We start from the raw sequence: 21,155 nt of genomic DNA on the forward strand, positions 1-21,155 counted from the left end.
CACCTTTATTGCTCATTCATTTCTGAATGAACAGACAATCTGTTTCTTTCCAGCTCAGGTTCTCTCGCCAGAGCAGACTAGTAAGTCCTAAAAATAGCTCCACCTGATAAAATGTGACTCGCCGTAGCAAGTGTGCAAGAAGATTTTATTTTATGTCTGGCTATGTTCTGAACGCATACAACAGCTATTGCCCTTTGCACAATTGCAAATTAGCACTCATGAATGGATTCATAGAAATCACAGGAGAGTAAGTGATGTGCATTCATAATGTGACCAGCTTAATTGATATAGCACCCACGTACTGTATCTGCTTACTAAATTTACCACGGCTAAGCTGGGTGTGCAGGTTCAAGGGTCATTTGAATGGGAATTCCCATTCGCCATATTCTTACCTAAATTAGAGGCTACTAGACAGTATGCACAAATCGCTGTTACTAACTTTGACACGGCTGCTATGTACACAAAAGACACAGCTATTATGCCAAGCAATTTATGCCCACCGTGCCGTTTAATTCGTATTCCAGAAATAAATTTAAACATAAAAATGGAACAGCTGACACGTGTTTCGCCCATGTGGCCAGCAGGCCGAGGGCTTTTTGAAGGCAGGGAATCTTGGTGCGGTTATACGATTTGTGCACACTTGTCTTCAGCTGTGGTCTCTGCGGTCCTGAGTAGATAACTCTGAGCTATTTCTGGAATAAGAATTAAAACGTCACATCATGCTCTCAAAAGGTCTTTGCATTTTGGGAATTATCATCCAGAATATTACTATTGATTATTAGGCACGGACCTTCCCCAGGCCTAAATCTTTTCCTTAAAACCAGTGGCTCTTGGGGTAGCCATTTGGAAGGCAAGTGCTAACCGCAACATTTGGGTCCTGACCCCTTTGGCATGAACCCTAGCACAATCCACCCATTGCTTAGAAGAGAAATGTATGCAATCCCACCTCTTAGATTCAGCAATTAATAGAGCATCACTGGTATGACATATTTCTTGGTTGGGCACCAGGAGGTGCTACAATTCTTAGACTGGTGTTGCCCCCATTAATGTAGCTGTTTATTGCTTTTGCTATCCTAATGTGCAAGTTATATGTAAGCACTAAACAGCTATGTTAGAGTGAAGACACTTCATGCAATCATGCAATGTTTACTGGACTCTATAGTATTATGCCTGTGAATTCAATAAATGATTTGGGTTTTGCATGCACTGACAAACTGACACTCATCAAAAGGGATAGAGTGTAGAGTACATAGGGAATAGTGTATGGAAGACATTGTGACGCGACAGGGTTAATTAACTTAGGCCATGTTGATGAGTGAAAATTCATGTATAAAACCTGTGTACCACACCGAGCTCGCTGATGCATGTTTTTGCCATTCCAAAAGATGCAAATGTCTGCTAAGGTGCTTTGTTTGTCTTACCACGCCAAGGCATCTGAATAAGTTGTATATATTGTCCACCTTGTGCCATGCTAAATCAGGGGCCAGCCAAAACGGAGGTCACTGGTCCAAGCAAAGATGTCCACACTGCATAGAGTCTCACTGTCGTGTATGTGCCGCACATGCACTTGACATGCACAATGGATGTCAGTACAATAAGGAGGCAGAACCTTTCTTGGAGCGGAGAGTGGAGACAGCAGGCCACACTCTCTTCTGACACAGAAAAAATGTCTGGTCAGGAATATTAGTGCACAAAAATCGGCCACAACTCAGGACCTGAACATTCATTAGTCCTGTGTCTTTAAAAAGTGGGCACACTTGGTGCACCCTTCATGGTCACAGACCTGTTTTTGGAACTTCTCTTTATCAGAGACAGACCTAGGTCTCAGAGTGCATGCTGTATTAGTGTGATAACAGGCTCGGTAAAAAAGAGAATACCAGATTTACATGCAGTTGAGTCGCTCATGGCAGGAGTACGCACCTGTATACTATTCAGGGGGCATTCCTTCCACACAAAAGGTTTTCCCCATCCATAATGTTATCAAGAACGTCTGGGAAAAGCAAAAGCGACAATGTACATCCTGATCTCCCATGAGATACTACAGTTGATCCTTTAACCCACCTTTAGACCTTCAACATCGTAAACCTCCCAGCTGAGAGACTATAGAAAGAGCATTGAGGTGAAACTATGGAAAATAAAGAAGGGCTCTTAGAATCTTGTTTACTTTTAGTTCCTGATGCTGCCTTCATGACTCGTGAGGCCAGGCAGAACAAGTCCCAAGTGGCAAGCCAGGGGTAACAGCTCTACCTCTACCAACCTCAAATTGGCATCTATGTATTTAGAAGCTTGAACATCAGCACAGCAGGTGCAGTGACGTCTGACTCGGCTAAGAGGACACACTAGACAACAATTAAGGCAGTCTTTTATTACCAATCAAGCATATCGAGGGGCCTTTGTCCTTGCTTGCATTAGGACCCATGGCACCTGTTACATCACTAAATGTAATTTTTACAAGTATGCCCCACTTTTAAATATGAAGTACAGCGCAGTATCTTTCCAAAGCACTTAGTACATCAGCGCCACTTGCATCGAGCCTTGTCAGTCCAAAGAATAAATGGTCTAACTGCCTGTTCTTTTTTATTGCAACCGAATTTTCTCAAAGGTACACTACACTTTAGTGTCTAGAGCTTAACATGGAGCAGAGGGTACCAAATTCTAATATGTTAAATATGTATTTACATACCTCGAAAAATATTAATAAGTAATACCGACAAATATTTTTGTGGACAGTGAAACACAATCAGAAACCAAGTTTAATATAAGTTCACTATGGGAAGGATTTTAAAAAACACACTACGACCAGCATACAATAATTGTATTATTTAAAGTTTGTTACTATAAATTTCACTCATTCGTTATAACCGCAATCGAATAGTACTATAATAGAAACCAAATTAAATATGTTGAACAAATATTTACAAGTCTCAAAAAACATTTATCATTAATACCCTCACAGATATTTCAGTGGACAGTTGAACCAAGTTTAATTAACATTTATTATGGGGAAGTTTTCAACAAAGTATTATTTAACCACCTTATAATATTGGCATTCTTGCTTGGATTACTTGCCGGTAGCCATCATCACTCCAAGTCATAGTTTTCCATGTCACAAAGTTCTCAAACATGAGCCTTTATCGTGTGTGTCAGGGTACAGATTTCACAAATACAAATAAAGTATTGGATTGCTTCCTAGCTATATGGCTAACACAGAACTTCCAGTACTATGACCCATAAAGAAAGGGTTCATCATTATACATATCCTATAACACCATAGATCCAATCAAAAAACAAAATGAAACAATTTTAACTGTCCCCTAAAATATTGGAAATTTACCAATATTTCTCCACTGGGAGCGGAGGAGATGAACAAGTCTATGACTCGAAGTGATGGAGATTACAGGTAAGTAATCACAGCATTACCTTCCGCGCCCATCTTTCTCACCACAGTCCTCACAAAAATGAACGAATACCCAAGTTGCATAAAAATTGTTAAAGAAACACTTCATAATAGATTTAGAAATACAAGGAAGGTGACCCTTAATTGTTAAACCAAAGATAACAAACAAACAAATCATGCTGGCGAAAAGAGGTCGTTCTCTGCAGGCAAATAGAAAGAGCCCAGTGAAGATCTTAAGAATGCGTTAGGACGTCTTGCTCTGTTGAAGGAGTGGAGAAAACACAGGCAACACTAAGGGCCTGATTATGATGCTGGGCGGACAACACCGATGCGGAAGCAGGACCGCCCGGCTAGGAGTCGGAGGTCCTGCTGGCTGCATTACGATGCGACTGCCTTCACGGTGGTCGCATTGTGTATTGCAGCGTGTGCCGAGAACTGCAGCACACGCCGCAATACAAAAAAGCACATCTGACATATCCCTATACTATGTGGCAGGCACCATGCAGTGCCTGCCTCATGGTGCAGGGAAATGTAGGGGGGCCATATCAGAGGGCCTGGTTGGAAGGGGGCCTGCTACGGGCCCCAAGTCACTTTCCACCTGCCTTTTCATGTCGAGTTAACTTTCATGAAACGGTCGGCAGAAAGGGACATTGTAATCCCTACGGCGTTACCTGATCAGGTAACGACTACCACTTATGTAGGGACTGCAGTCTCTCCGACGGAGCCCGTCTGAAGCGTAGCAGTCAGTTTTTCCGCCTGCTCTACATCCGCCCGCCATCATAATGCGGCGGGTGGTCCTGCAGGGTCCGATGGCGGTAGGATCGCCAACGACGGCCTGTCGTTGAGGACCTTAGTCCTGAGAAAGATGTGGAGATATTAGAAATAAAAAAGGTAGGGTCTGACCTAAAAAACACTTTATCTTCAAAAACCTTTAAGAAAGCTTCAAGAGAAAGAATTGCCTCAATTGCCCCTACTCTACGAGAAAATGCTACTAATAAAAAGACCTTCAATGTTAAAAAAATAATATAGAATAAATAAACTGACTAATGGAAGGCTTCTTGCGAAACACTTAGAATCAGAGGCAAGTCCCAGGGATGGAACTGGTGTGTACACTAGAGGATGTTTTAAGTGAAAACTCGTAAGGAGAAGAAAGGAGAAGGGAAGCAATAAAGTCAAACTCAGTGATGGAGGAAGTTCTGATGGCTGGTCACTGGCTACATAATGTAGAGACAGGGGGTCCTAAAATGAAGACATCCCTCAGAAATTCAAAAATGCTAGAACCTTTACAGTAAGAGGTCTTGAGATTTTTAGATGCACACTGTGGTAATGGTGTCTTTTCTTTATCTCTATTTTAGAGTTTAGAGTGTATTTAATTTAGAATGTGTTGATGTAATATTGGAACTTTTGGGGAAAAGCTTGTTTTTGAAGGAGATGTGGTTGGACATTTGACACAGCTGTGCGCTTTCATAATGGCACCAGTGGGTCTTTTATTTTAGCACTCAATAAGATTTTATACATTTTTGACTACTGCGCATCTTTACAATGGCGACGAGGGACTTTTTCATGTGCTGACCCACTGTGCATTTATTTTAATTTTTGAATTTTCTACGTTTGAGACAAAACAACCTTTGTCCGTCTCTTTACTAAGAAGATACCTTTTTCCGCCTCCAGTTTCAACTTCATGATTAATATTGATTTGTGGACTCTACAAAAAAAACGTTCAAGGTACTGTAAATTTAAATTTACCGATTGGCCGTTGTGTGCTCGTGGATGCCTGAGGAATTCTTGCATGAGAAGTTTCACTGAAGGTTTGTCTCCCGAATCCCTGGGAAGTACCGAGTGAAGTGACGTCTTATCGTCTGAATCACGCTGCGGTTCAACAGGCACGTTACTTGCACGCAACTACGTAACAAGTGGCCATTTTGTTTTCAAAGGCTGCCTAGTTACGAACGTGACATCGTAGATAAAAAAACGTCACTGGTGGCCATCTTTATTTGTCATCGGTATTGTTGATGTTAATTGAGGAGCAACGGCGTTTGGATCAACCGCGAGTTTGGCAGAGGTTCATTGCGCATTTCTCACAGTGGATTCAGTGATTCACTCACTATTCTTCAGAAATCCTGCATATAGTATTAATTTTATTTAATCTTAACTACATTTTCAGCACGTTTTCAGAGTGACGTGCATACTTGATGTTAACTGTCTCTTCACTTTTAGCGCATTTTCACAGTGATGCGCACACTTGAATTATTCTTCTTTTTACAGGGACATAATATTTATATTCTTTCGCATTGAATTTCAGCGCATTTTGCAGTGATGTGCACACTTGACTCTTGATTTAGAATTTTTCATTGATATGCACACCTTTGATTAATACATGTTATTCGTGCATGTTTACTAATTTATGCATTACAGTTATATGCACAGTTTAAAAACAAAAAAAGGTTTTCATCATTTAGGTGATGGATACATCATTTAATACATACTGTTATTACATTTTAAGTATTCTAAGCCTTTATTAATTTAATTATTTTAATATGGCGAATTCTCAGGTTTGTAACCAGCCTACAATATTTTTACAAATTCCAGGCAAACCGAAATTAGTATAAAAAAAATGGTTTGAATCCTTTGAAAACTACATTGTAGCCATTGATGGTACTAAATTCTCACCTGAAAGATTGAAAGCAATCTTGTTTAGGTTTTCCTGGGACTGCAGCAATAGAAATATTTAAAAATCTTATTCCTATAGTACCACCCAGTAGTGGAGGAGATGGATGGAATGTCTATAAAAAAGCTATAGCAAGACTAGAGAAACAATTTCAGGATGAACCCAATGTTTTAATTGAAAGACATGCTTTCCATAAGAGAAAGCAACTTTCTGATGAAACCGTCGAAGAATATGTGGCTGCACTAAGGGCCAGATGTAGGTAATTCCGATTTACCTACTCTTAAATACCGACTCATACTGAATCGGTATTTAAGAGTAGGTAAATCGGAAGAAGGCAGATGTAGGTAATTTTCATATTTCAATTACCGATTCTGTAAGAGTCGGTATTTACCGATTCTGTATATACCGAATCTGTATTTCACATTGATTCCTATGGGCCTTGAAGCCCATAGGAATCAATGGGAAATACAGATTCGGTATTTACAGAATCGGTAAATACCGAATCCTGCAAGGGTGCAGGGGGTGTCACTTTGACACCCTCTAGCACCCTAACTACAGGCTTGTGTGCCATGTGGCACACATACATGCCCTAAGGGCATGTCTGTGTGTCACATTGCACAGGTGTGCATGCACAGATGTGCATGCACACCTGAATTCGGTATTTTACCACCCAATAGGATTGGGTGGTAAAATACCGACTCTTAAGGGCCTGTGGCACTCTCAGGAGTGTCATCTACATAAGGATTTACCGAATCAGTAAATATACCGATTCGGTATTTTACCGAATCTGTAAATTTACCGATTCGGTAAATTTACAGAATCGGTAAAATATAGGCCCCCTACATCAGAAAACCCAAATACCGGTCGGTAACGGCCGAATTCGGCCGTTACCGACCGGTATTAGGGCTCCTACATCTGGCCCTTAGAGTTTTGGCTGCAAACGGTGATCATGGAGCAAATGTCGATTTCTTCATTAGAGATCAATTTGTGTTTAACTGTGAGTCAAAAGAAATATAAGAAAGACTCCTGGCATGTCGTAATCCTACTTTAAGTGAAGTATTGGATTTGGCTAAAGGAATTGAAAGGTCAATTATTTCCTCGAAAGTTATTTCTGCTGAAGAATCTAAGAATACTGCCTCTACTCCTCCTGTTTGTACCATACAATCATTTAATAAGGAAATTGTTAAAAATAACAAAGACAACAATTTGAGTTGTTACAGATGTGGTGCAAAAACACACTTGGCGAATTGTTCCGACTGTCCTGCTTTAAAAAATAATGCATCAAATGTGGCAAAGTAGGCCATTTTTCATCGGTATGCCATGCTCCAAATAAACATCAAACTCTAATATTAACAGTATATCTAGTGTTGAACATGATTTACAAAATTTGCTTCTTACTGTTTATTATGATTTGTTTGATGATTCTGTAAACAATATTACCATTCCTTTTAAAGCTCCTTTGGGTACTGTCTTAGTTGGTGAAGTGGCTTTATAAGCCATGGCAGTTTCAGGCTCACCGATCACCATACTAATCGATATTTTCTTTAAAGAAAATTGGAAGGATGTTAAACTCAAGAAAACTGATATTAACCCAAAAGCGTTTGGTAATGTTGACATTTCTATGTTAGGTTTCTTTGAAGACTATTTGGAATTTGAAGGACAGAAGATAATTATAAAAATATATGTAGCAATTGATGGTAAAAACATAGTGGGATGGTTTAACTTGGGGAGGTTAGGTGTGAATTTATGCCCAGGATCTGATCGCCCTATTCAATTAAGAGAATTAGATGTCAATAGTATTTCTATAGATAAGTCTTCTTTGGAGATTATTCTGAAGAAACACGCTGATGTTTTCAAAGATGAGGTTTGACAAGCGAAAGGATATGCACATAAAATCAAACTAAAAAAAAGGAGCTGTACTAATTCAACATAAAGTACACATGGTTCCCCTAGGCATACAACAAACATTGAAATCTCATCTAGAATCTTTGTGTTCTGAGGGCCTCATCGAATCCACTGATAGCTCTGAGTGGGTTTCGGCTATAGTGATAGCGCTTTAAAAAAATCAAGATTTGAGACTGTGTGTGGACCTTAGGTCTCTTAATAAAAATATTGTAGTTGATACTTATCCATTGCCCCGTATTCACGAAATGTTGGCAGCTGTAAATGGTGCAAAGTTTTTCTCCGTAATTGATCTTATATCAGTGTACCATCAGGTACTTCTTGATGAATCTTCAAAGGATCTGACAACATTCATTACCCCATGTGGTTTGTATAGATTTTTGAGAATGCCGTTCGGCTTGGCTTCAGCTGCCAGTGTCTTTCAAAAATGTATGGAAAGTCTGTTTCAGGGCTTGAAGGGTGTGCAGTCATTTCAGGATGACATTTTAGTTTTTGCTGAAACTTGTGAGAAACATAACAAGACTCTTGACAATGTATTAAAAATTCTAGGAAGCAAAGGGATGACAGTGAGTAAAGACAAATGCAGATTTCTTGTAGAGGAGATTAATTATTTGGGTCACAGGATCACTCCTAATGGCATTTTTCCCAAAGAAGATCTTATCAATACTTTGGAGAAAGCCAGCAGACCCAAAGATAAAGATTATTTGCGTTCTTTTCTGGGGTTAGGAGAATACTATTCTAGATTTGTTAAGGGTTGTACTCGAATCTCTCAGACTGCTTTTAAAGAAAGGGTCTCAGTTTACTTGGACAGATATTCATGATGAAGCTTTTGTAAATGTTAAAAAAACTCATAGCTTAAGCGCCTGGTCTAAATACGTTTGACCCCCAAGGAAGATCTTATGTTACTGTGGAGGCCAGTGCCATTGGGCTAGGTGCTGTGTTTACACAAATTGTGGATAGCAAAGAAAGAGTTATTTCATTTATTTCTAGAGGAATTCGAGGAGCTTAAAGGCACTATAGCACCATTGAGAAAGAGGCTTTGGCCTGTGTGTCGGCTGTAGAAAAACGTAAGAGTTTCTTGTGGGGGAGACCTTTTGTTCTAGTTACCGATCATAAACCACTAGTTTATATGATGGATGGAGTCATAAGTGGCAAAGCGTCATCCAAGCTTGTAAGACTTATTGCAAGATTGCAAGAGTTTAATTTTGAAATACAGCATATTCCTGGAGGCAAACATTTTACTGCGGAATGCTTTTCAAGAATCCCTCCTCAGGAGGAGTGTGAAAATGAAATTTTTGACCAGCATGAGTGCGTTGTGGCATTGGTTGATGCTGTTGATTCGTGTAATTCTGCCATTTCTGAGAAGGAATGGAATGATGCCATAGCAGATGACATCATTTTGTCCAGAGTCAAGCATTTTGTTGTCAATGGGTGGCCGCCTTGTAAAAATGTAGAAGTTCATTTCAGGAGTTTTGCTCAGATTGCTGATGAACTTAGCATTGAAAATGGCATATTGTTGAGCCAGGATTTGTTTGTGCCACTGGCTGGTGTGAGAAATAAACGTATCCAGTTAGCTCATTCAGGGCATTCTGAGGTATCTGGTACTTAAAAACTGCTGAAAGTTCACTATTGGTGGCAGGGCATGGATGCTTGTGTTGAGAGGATGGTGGATAATTGCTCGGTGTGTGTGAAGTCTGATAAGCATTGGAAAATATCTACTCAGCCTTTATCTGTTCAAGAAGCTCCTGCAGGGCCATGGGAGAACATTTCTATTGATTGTTCTGGTCCTTCGGAATGTCTACAAAAGGGGGTGGTGATGGACGGAGCATCTGAATCAATCAAACACTCACACCCAGTCAAAAGATCTGGTTTAATCCATCACCGTTCTTTAGCCCACTCTGCCACCCCAGTTCAGACATGGCTATATGCAAATCAGTCTGACCCTGTGCCTCATGGGAACAGTCCAGCCCGAACTGCCAAGCCATGTCTTCCCTGGACCGGAAACAAGCTTCCGAGGACCGATTTCTGGCATTCCAGCAGTCTTCAGCCCGGCTTGCTTGAATCCAGTGGCAAAGTGAGCAAGGGACTCACGTCTGAGCATACCCAGCCAAACTTATGGCGACCAAAAGCGGTACAAAAGGGGGTGGTGACGGACGGGGCATCTGAATCGATCAAGCACTCACACCCAGTCAAAAGATCTGCGTTTAATCCATCACCGTTCTTTAGCCCACTCTGCCACCCCAGTTCAGACATGGCTATATGCAAATCAGTCTGACCCTGTGCCTCATGGGAACAGTCCAGCCCGAACTGCCAAGCCATGTCTTCCCTGGACCGTAAACAAAACATAAAACATACCCTGCCATAAGTGTGGCAGGGTATGCTCAGACGTGAGTCCCTTGCTCACTTTGCCACTGGATTCAAGCAAGCCGGGCTGAAGACGGCTGGAATGCCAGAAACCGGTCCTCGGAAGCTTGATTCCGGTCCAGGGAAGACATGGCTTGGCAGTTCGGGCTGGACTGTTCCCATGAGGCACAGGGTCAGACTGATTTGCATATAGCCATGTCTGAACTGGGGTGGCAGAGTGGGCTAAAGAACGGTGATGGATTAAACCCAGATCGTTTGACTGGGTGTGAGTATTTGATTGATTCAGATGCTCCGTCCATCACCACCCCCTTTTGTACCGCTTTGGCCGCCATAAGTGTGGCAGGGTATGCTCAGACGTGAGTCCCATGCTCACTTTGCCACTGGATTCAAGCAAGCCGGGCTGAAGAATAATAAATATGGTGTACATTCTGAAAGAGAGCCATTATATTGTCACCGTGCTAATGGTCAAGTAGAAAGGGCCAATAGATTTCTTAAGGAAGAAATACAAGCTGCACTAGAGAGCAATCTTGATGTTTTTGAATTTCTGAAGGAAAAAGTGTAGTTATCACATGACCCCAAATGCATGGCCTGGAGTTTCTCCATACTTGCTAATGAGAGGTAGACAGGCAAAATCTATGTTGACACCATTATTTGAAAAAAAGGGCGAAAAGGAAAGTTTTGAATATTCTATTGCCAAAGCCAGAGAGAATATTACAGGTGCTCGCATTTCTGGTAAAGGTTATCACGATTTATCTCATAAAACTAAGAATAAAGATGTAGAAATTGGCAACTGGGTACGTATTATCAAACCAACATTGAATCGGATAGGGTCATCCAAATTTACTCTTCCTTTCAAAGTTGAAAGAGTGACTGATTCTGCTGTACTATTAAAGGACAAAGGTTGGTGGAGCAAAAGTTCTATTGTTTTTTTCAAACCAGGGCAAGAACAACTTTTTGGAAAAGATGAAGATGGGTGTGATGTATGGGTTGATGATAATGAGAATAGCATTTGTGATAATGTTCATCAAAGTCATATCAGTAATAAGGAACTTAATACACCTACACCTGGTGCGTGTCTTATGGAATCTAATTTGTCTGAATCCAATGATGAAAATTTGATGGATTCTTCTGTACAAGAAAATTCTGTGCTACAAACAAGAAATTCTAGGATGCCAAAGAAATTTGATGATTATATTTTGGATGTCTAGAATTCTTTATGATTTTGATAAAAACAATTGTTTTATTTTTGTTTTGTTAAAAGGATACATGTGGTAATGGTGTCTTTTCTTTATCTTTATTTTAGAGTTTAGAGTGTATTTAGGTCATTTAGAATGTGTTGATGTAATATTGGAACTTTTGGGGGAAAGCTTGTCTTTGAAGGAGATGCGGTTGGACATTTGACACAGCTGGATGCTTTCATATTGGCACCAGTGGGTCTTTTATTTTTAGCACTTAATAAATAAGATTTTATACATTTTTGACTATTGCGCATCTTTACACACACTAGTAATCAACATGTCTCCAATGTCAGTAACAGGGCATTAAAGTGTTCTGTTTCGAATAATTTTCTATTAACAGACCAACATCCAAGGAACTACCTAATGCTTAACACCTTTGCCTCTCAATCTCCAGTCACCACCCCACAGGGCACACAACAGAGAGCCATCCCTGAAAGGAGAATCAACCTAAGGAGAGATAGAGATATTGAAAAAATCAAAAGATGCTGGATTACAAAAGGGGGGAATCAAGGGACAGCAAGACCAATAAGGAGCCATCAGGAAGACTTCTACCTATTCTTCTCTGAGCTTGCACACAACGTTTCTGAGTAACATAAATGAAGGGAAGGGAAAGAGAAGACCCCTGGGCCACTAGAAGCTCTTCGCAAGTACTCTCCATGCTTGGGGACATGGAAGGAGGGTACAAAATTTTGGGCGAAGAGCATTCTAAGGGGATGCAAAAAGGTTTAACCAAGGGAACCCCCTCTCCCTCCCTATTTTCTAAGACAAGAGGGGAAAGACTCATGGACACTTCTAACAAGAAGAAGCAACTCAATTCAATTCAATTCAATTCATAAGCTTTTATTCGATTTGAAAATACAAATCATACAAGCAAACATTAAAATACAATACCTTATATGTACAGAAAGGGGATAAGAAACATGTGCAACAATTATTAGGCAACAGATAATAATTAAATAATATGGGCAGTATAAAGGTTATACAAAGAATCATATGTGTACAGACAGGAAATCAAATATATTTATCACACCAAATGGTGTTTCCTGGCAGCTGTACATATAAAACAAAACAAAAGTCCAAGCGGCTCGAATGGGCATGAGAGGAAATATTTAGTGTATGAAAAAGGACCATACAATACATACTGTAGATTTATATCATAAAAGATAATTCAATATTTACACAACTTTTATGTACAGACAGGAATGTATAAAGTAATGGCAGCACTATACATTTCCTGGCAGCTGTACATCTCACAGGGCATAAAACTAGCAAGGTGCAAAGTTAAAAAGATTTTGTATACAACATATACAGGTCGTCAGTACAGACAGGTATGTATAAGGGTATTACAACACTATACTTTTCCTGGCAGCTGTACATTTCAAAATAAAAGTGGCCAAAAAGAAGCAAATATCCACATTCTCCAAAGAGGATAATAATATCAATGCGGCCTTTACGGATCGAATGTTGTATTTTATAAAAATGGGCTTAAGGTATTTTACCCTTAAAAATTGATAAAATTTGCAGAACAATAAAAAATGGCAACAGCTCTGGCGTGAAGTGTTGTCACAAGGGCAGGGGGTCTCGGATCTGACTTTCTGGTTTGGGAACGCAACAAGGTGGTGTACGAAACCCAATCTGACTCGGGTTAATACGAATTGATGAGATGGGCGAGTCACATTCACAAGGTAGGATTGAAGCCCCGGAGTTAAATTCAGTTCCTTATAGAACTTCACGGTGGCTGACTTACCGTACACTTTGTCACGCTCAGCCTTTTTAAAATTTAAAAACGTTTGCTTGATTTCTTTTTTGGAGATGGCAACTGCCAGTTCTGGATCAAGAAAGACATCAATATCAAATAAAAGGTTGTACCAGAACTGGATGTATCTAAGCCAATGTATGCGTAACGAGTGGTCCAAACCTATACAATCAAGAATAATCTCTTGAGTGAATCGAGTCTCTGGCTTAGCCCAAATAGAACGCCACAGTAAAAGTGGCCGAACTGCTGCTAAGTCAGATATAAACTCGATCCCTACCTCATCATGGGTTAATTGTACAGAGGCAGAAGAAGGAACACATAACAATCTCTTTAAAAACTTGTTTTCATCAGTTTGGAGCAAAGGGCCTTCGCTATGGCCCCATACACCCGCCCCATACAGTGCAGAAGAAACACAGCATTTTCAAACTGATGTTATCAAATTCAGTAGTCCAAGACCCATTGTTGGTGTAGGTGATTCCCAAATAACAGAAAGATTTAACGTGTGTCATTTTATCACTGTCCAAGAAGAAACTATGCTTCGTCTTATTTGCAGCCTGCCCGCCTGACATAACATAAGTCTTCGATTTGTTCACACAGAGCTTTCTATTTTGAATAAACAGCATAAAACTATCGATTAGGCGCTGGAGGCCAATCTGGGTACGGGATAAAAGAACAGCGTCGTCCGCATATAGTAAAAGTGGGACGGGATTACCTCCAATCAAAGGGGCATCCGCGGAAATATCAACCAGGGTACGATCAACACCATTAATAAAAAGGGAAAATAAAAGAGGGGCCAAAACGCATCCCTGGCGAATTCCCCTTGAGACTTTGAGAAATGGGGTACATTCGCCTAGGGTGCCATAACGGACCTTACAAGAGAGTTTTTCGTAAAGCCTGGCTAAAAAGTGGACAATTTCCTTCGGAGCCCCTGACTCTAGCAAAACCTCCCAAAGAATAGCATGATTAACTAAATCGAACGCGCTGCTCAAATCAGCAAAACATAAAAAAAGGTTGCCCTTTTTGGCTACAGTATATTTGTTAATAATAAGGTCCAAATTTACACATTGTTCCAAAGTGCCCATACCTTTCCGGAAGCCATATTGCACTTTAGTTAAAATATTCGAATCGGTTGCCCAGGTTTCTAACCTTTTAAGCAGAATCCTGCTCATGACCTTCACTGAGGCATCCAGCAGTGAAATCGGCCGGTAGTTGGAGGCCTCAGATTTGCTACCTTTCTTGAATAGGGGAATTATAACTGATTGACCCCAAGAAGGAGGAAAATTACCTTCTGCCGCACAATTAAAAATCCTCACCAGGATGGGGACCCACAAATTCGGTTCAGCTTTTAGTAAGTCAATGGGAACCCCATCCGGGCCTGGAGCTTTTCCCCCTTTACTATTAGAAAGTCCTTCATAACCTTCCTCCAGTGTTACTCCCATGGGTAGAGGTATCCAGGGTGAAGCCTCAATAGTTGATACAACTAAGGGTGGCCCTTCTGGGTTAAAGATGTTAGAAAAATGGATAATCCAATCATTACATGCAACATAGGAAGTTAATTCCGGGATGCCATCTTTGTTGAGAAAGGGGCTGTTAATTGTGTCCCAATATAGTTTGCAGTTTTTGGTCTCAGCTGCTTCCTTTAACTTATCCCATGCTTCACTTTGCAAGTTCTTTTTTCTGTTGGTGATTACCATTTTATAGTTGGCCCTAAGATGTTTTATTCCGTCAATGTCTCGTGGTTTGGTACCTAATGCCTTCTTCAATTCCCGAAGGGCAAGTATACAAGGTTTGTCAAACCATCCCTGCTTCATGTCTCTGTTAGATGAGGGGGCCTTAGTAAAAATACCTTCAATAATAGTATTGATAGTAATGAAGTGTGACAATAGGGTTAATTACATTTTTTAAACAATAGCTAATTTGGTTTTTACAGCTAAATATAACCTCCTTCTGTTTGGCCATAGAGTTGGTTCCAGACCATCTGATCCTTAGACCATTTGGTCTGATAGGTACTAAATCAGTGGAGCACTTTTCTCCTATCGCTGGTGAAGTACCGTGACCCAGGAGGGTAATACAAATGCTATTGTGGTCACTGAGGCTTTCCTCTTTGATATACAGATTAGAAAAGTCCCCTGTACTAGACAGCAAAATATGATCTATAAATGTTCCAGCATCCTTTCCTGTAAAGGTGGGACACGTATCTGTCTGGATGTTTTTATTACAGTTTAACAGGTGTAGATCTAATTTGGTTAACATTTTATTAAGTATAGATCCATAGTGACAATGTGGGAAGTGGAGGAAATCCTCCCCCACTCCCCCCCATTGGTTAGACATTACTGTTCCAAGGCCACAGGGATTCCCTTTGGACAGGTGGCATGGCTGTAGGTTAAAATCCCCTGCCCATATAACATCTGCCTTTCTGTTCGAAAGGCCCATAACCCTTACAATTTCCTTTTCAAGGGGGAATAAAATATTCCCTCTGGAGGCATCAAAGATGTTGTTATAGAAATGTATTATAACCAAATCGATTCCCTTACTGCAATCAACCCTCACTACCTGGCTGTGGGTTCCCACAGTTGAACTGCTTCTGACTACACAGTTACACAACTTGTTGGACAGAAGCAACAGAGGACCCCCCTTAGCCCTACCTGAACTAGATTTGGTGGCTTTGAGGCAATGGGATGAGTAACCTTCAATGTTAATTTGATCCTGACACCAGGTTTCCTGGAGGAGGATTATGTCAAAACCTTCCCCAATAAACCTGGACCAAAAGGGTGAGTCTAATTTCCCTGCAATACCGGCTATGTTCCAGGAGATAAGGGTAAGACCGGCAGACTTGATAGTATCATAAACGGTCATCGCCGGCTGAGGAACACAAGGTATAGTTAGACTAACTTCCGGGGTACTCACAACTAAGCCCGGTCTAGAGGCATCAGAGGACGCACTCACTTCAGGGCTAATACAGGGGGCACCTTTACAAGAATGGGTGGTTTGGTTATTACTGTTAATAGTATAGGGTGGAAAAGGTTCTGTGGGGCTTCCTTCATTAACCGTATCAAGACGTCGGCCCGCCCAATCAACAGCGGCTACACAGTCCGAGATACTAGATGCAGTAGTTCTATCGTTAACAGGTAGCTTGCAAACATAGGGGGACCCAGGCTGCTTGATGGCTGGCTGGCTAGAGGGTGATGGGGCACTACGTCAGTCGACCATCTCCAGACAGTCGAATCTGTTACTGGTGTGAATACCTTGCCATCCATTCCCCATAGGATGGCCTTTGTTGGGGTACCAGGGGCGGGGTAGCCAATCCCTGTTCCTGCTCTTTTGTGTCATCCAGGGGCCTCCATAATTCCAGGCTTGTTCTTGGGGAATAACCCAGTTGGGGGCTAAAATTGGAGCATGAAAATTAAATACAGGTGGATAGAAAAAGGAGAGCCGCTGAGTATCGATTCCCCCTTTCTTCTCCAACTCTGGCCATGAACAAATATGATTCACCGAGGATACGTCTTCGCAGGTAACAATGACGCAATCCCCCTGAATGCTCTTAGGACTCGCCCCCACCCATGATACCCTACGGACTGAGGATATTCCACAGGTATTAGTAGGCTGTAGTGGCCTGTTGATACTAAGCCATTGGAGAATTTTATTCGTGAGGGACCAGGAAGGTTCATCAGTACCTGCTGGAAGTTCCGGGACTCCCGTTAAAATTACCGTAAATGGGGAGACCTCCGGTGGAAGATGAACTGGGCGTTTAGGCCTAGGCCCCCTCTTAGTATCTGTGTGATGTGATTTTTGGGTAACCGGGGGTTTGTCATGAGGTGGTTGCAGAAACCCCTTAGCCGCGATGGCACTGGTGGCTGGGGGTATAACAGCAGGAGGAGGTTGAGTAGAGTTTTGTTGACTGGATATATGTAACTGGGGTGTGGGTTGAGATATGGGTTTAGCATTGGGTTTGGAGGTTGCACAATTGTTTGGAGCAGGTAATGAGGTGGTTAAAGGCTCTTTAGTTTTTGCCTGTACGTTAGGTGTAACAGGCGGTATGGGTGAATTAACCGGTGTAGACCCAGAATTAATTGCTACTGGTACCCCTCCGGTTTTAGAAGTTCCCACCCTAGTCTGATTGGGTGTTTTGGTGAGGAGTATGGCAAGTTGCTTTTCTATTGCCATAATACTCCTCTCCAAGGGTTGAAGGTGAAATTTTATTAGGTCCCTAAACCCAGCAAGGAGTTGTGAAGTATCACTGTCAGACGGACTTGGGCCGCCTTCTTGAACAATGTCCAAATTGGGGCATTGTAAACTAGATGGATCTGAGGTAACAAAGTTTTTACTGAAAAGGGGATTGTTGACTAATGGGACAGTAGGCCCTTTCTTTTTGTTGGTAATATGGTGGGTTATATTGGTGTTCCCCTTATTGTGCACTTCAGGCTGTTTTGGGACGGCACCTTCTCTGACCCCCCTAAGCTTATTGACTTGTGCTAGATCCTGGGCCGGGTCTTCGGATAGAATATGCTCAAGGTCTGGGGTTGTCTCTAGGTTCTCAGTCGAATCCAATTCCAGTGACAGGTTAGTGGCTGATAAGTCTACGGCACTAGGGATGGAATGAATTTGTGCTGTGGTGCCAGACTGTATTAGAATTGGGATAGGGGTAGCTAATGGCAGTGGGGTTAAGGCTGTTGCTATAGGGCCCAAGGAAGATCTCCGGGCAATCGCAAGATCCTGGGACACCCTACGTTCTAAAACAGCAATATTTTGATTGATAGCCTCAGTTGTTTTAGAAATAAATAAATCAATAGGTCCTGTAAATGAGGCAGCTTTCAGAGCTGTTTTACTTCTTAAACCCCTAGTCATAGTTATATCAGTTTAAAATCTCACAGTTGAATGTTCAAAATGTCCAAAGTCAATGGGCAAAGATGATACCTTTAGGGTAGGGTCCGGATGGAATGAAGCAAGGGGGGTGGCCCAGCCCAACCTGGATCAAGCTGGAACGGGCTGAAACGGGCCCGCCCTTGGCCCAGGCTTCGCCCGGCGCTCTCCCGCGCAGCGGGACACTCCGGTTGATGAAATACTGTCTAGGGAGGAAGGGGAGGAGCCTGCAGGGAGAGCGTCCCAGCTGTTAACGATTGGGAGTTGTGGGTGCTCCTGGGACTTGTAGTCCTGCGCCCACAACACGCTCACAGCCCTGCAGGTCCCCACACTCAGAGTTCAGGTTCCGGCGGTAGCGCTGACAGGAGATGGCCACGGACGAAGCGGGACCCGCGCAGCGGGTTCCGCGAGCAGTGACAAGAGGCAAAGCAGATTTTGGAACAACAGCAATCCCAGCGTGGAAACAGCAGCAGGAAACAAGGAAATCCACAGATACAAGCGGGGAGGCGGCTTATTACCGCGTTTGCAGAACCAGGGAGGAGCCTGCAGGGAGAGCGTCCCAGCTGTTAACGATTGGGAGTTGTGGGCGCTCCTGGGACTTGTAGTCCTGCGCCCACAACACGCTCGCAGCCCTGCAGGTCCCCACACTCAGAGTTCAGGTTCCGGCGGTAGCGCTGACAGGAGATGGCCACGGACGAAGCGGGACCCGCGCAGCGGGTTCCGCGAGCAGTGACAAGAGGCAAAGCAGATTTTGGAACAACAGCAATCCCAGCGTGGAAACAGCAGCAGGAAACAAGGAAATCCACAGATACAAGCGGGGAGGCGGCTTGTATCTGTGGTGTAAGAAGCAACTCAACATGTCTGCATGTCCATTCTCCATCCATGGAGGACAGATCACTGTAAGAGAGAGAACATTCTGTTCTGCCAAACTTCCAATGAGCTCCACCAGGTGAGCGAACCGAGGGACTCTGGTAATCCTTAAAGGGTTTACATAGATTGGATCAAAGCCCCTAGAATGAGTCAATCACCGTTGAGACACTCCACCCAAAGCTGCTGGCATTTGTAAAGTGACTGTGAGAGAAGTTAGCATAATTCCTTTGTTCAAATGGGATGGATGGAGCCACCACTGTAACTTTTGAGATACCACCGAGGCAATGAGAACCAGCAACTTGTAGTCGTTTGTTTTTGGTTCCCAGTGGGACAGGACATGATTAATGAAATCAAAATCTTACTTATCTCTAACTCTTCAGAAGACAAAGATATGATATGTTTTAACAATGGCCTCTCCTTTTTGGGTCTTATGAAGCTATCTTGTCAGATAATTTAAAGATTTAGGGCCAGATGTAGGTAGCCCAATACTGGTCGGTAACGGACGAAATTACCGAATTTCGGCTGTTACCGACCGGTATTTAGGGTCTGAGATGTAGGAGGCAGGTTTAAGGATTCGGTAATTTACTGAACGGTAATTTAAATACCGATTCGGTAAATTACCAAATCCTTAATGTGGGGAGCACTCAAGTGAGTGCATTTTTCATTTAAGGATTCGTTATTTACCACCAAGTACAAGTTGGTGGTAATACTGAATACCTTTCAAAAAGCAATTATTTGCATTTTTAAAAGTGCCATGTGGCAGACATACATGCCCTAATGTATGTGTGTCACGTGTGCACCCATGCACTATTCAGGGGTGCAACAGGGTGTCAATGTGACACCCTGCCACCCTTGAAAATGTTCCCCCTATTACCAATTCGGTATTTACCAAATCGGTAATAGTGAATGGCTTCCCATTAATTCCTATGGGCCTACAGGCCCATAGGAATGAATGGGAATTACCGAATCGGTAAATACCGATACTTAAATACCGAATATTATCTCCATACCATTTACCGATTCTGAAATACCGAATCTGTAAAATTCGGTATTTTAGAATCGGTAAATGTAGATTACCTACATATGGCCCAAAGTGCCTATAAAGATCGTGTTATCCTCAAGAATACATGAGGTAATATGATTGTAACAAGACTAAGATTGTCAGCAAACGAAATAGTAGTAAAGAAATAAGCTTTCTTGAGTCAGATAGAAGTTAGAAACTATGAAAGTTTATTACAAGATCAGAACATAATGAAGACAAAAATATTGCTAGCCATTCAAAAATATACTGGAAATTAGCATAAAGCTCTAAGCTGTAACCATATTATACATGGTATTTCTGCCTTTATTTCATTATATTCCAAGGATCATCAAGACAGCTCTAGAACACATTTTAAAGTGCTTCCTTATATTTACTATTTAAAGTATGTACTAACAAGAGGAAAAAATACCGGCTTTATGTAATTTTCTTAATTTTTTCAATGACTGGGGTATTAAAATACAAGAAATCCAGGTAAAAAAACGGTTAGGTGGTAACCCTACCTCACACCCCTTAATCACACCCCCTTTTGATACTTACCAGTTGACCACGGCGTTCCAGTGTGTTAGGCCTTCAGACAATCCCCAATCATTTTATACTCCGTACATAACTTCGAAGTGTACGAGTGTTCCGACGTTTTCCGTGGGGTGTACCCAAGATATGCGAAAGGCGGTCTCTTAACCCCGCCCAACTGCCGCAAGTCAGAATTTTCGTCGCCTCACGAACGTTCTAGAATTACATCCTGTTTAACAAGCCGGCTCTAATTAATACAGCTATTAGTGGATACGGGTGACCGCAGCGCACAATTTACCGTAGGGACGTATTAAATAAACGGCTCTTCCGGGGTTTATTTGCGGGAAATAGGAAGTGACGTAGAAAGTTTTCCCTGCCTGAATATAGAAAAAGCTCTTTTCGATAGTAAAACAAAGTCTAATGCTTCAATGCCTTCCCTCGAGCCAATCAGAGGCATCTATTTATCATTAGTCGTTCAGAGGCATCTATTTATCATTAGTCGTTCCAATCGTTTTGGTTATTTGTGGAGATGCGGACGGAAACCAGTT

General features: G+C 41.9%; 1 protein-coding gene across 8 annotated transcripts in view; it reads right to left on the reverse strand.

Annotated features, from left to right (window-relative positions):
- Positions 1-20,930, reverse strand: part of PKD2L2 (polycystin 2 like 2, transient receptor potential cation channel) — a 2,146,539-nt gene extending 2,125,609 nt beyond the window's left edge. For 3 of the 8 annotated variants that reach the window (XR_013598682.1, XM_078653287.1, XM_078653288.1), the window contains exon 1: positions 20,635-20,929. The gene's annotated coding sequence lies outside the window, so the exon portion shown is untranslated. Of the gene's footprint in view, positions 1-20,634 lie in introns of all 8 variants that reach the window. The other 5 variants (XM_078653282.1, XM_078653283.1, XM_078653285.1 and 2 more) reach the window with 4 other exon arrangements.
- Positions 20,931-21,155: the final 225 nt, after the last annotated feature.

The sequence above is a fragment of the Lissotriton helveticus genome, chromosome 7 (assembly GCF_964261635.1).
Source record: "Lissotriton helveticus chromosome 7, aLisHel1.1, whole genome shotgun sequence".
Classification (NCBI taxonomy): Eukaryota; Metazoa; Chordata; class Amphibia; order Caudata; family Salamandridae; genus Lissotriton; species Lissotriton helveticus.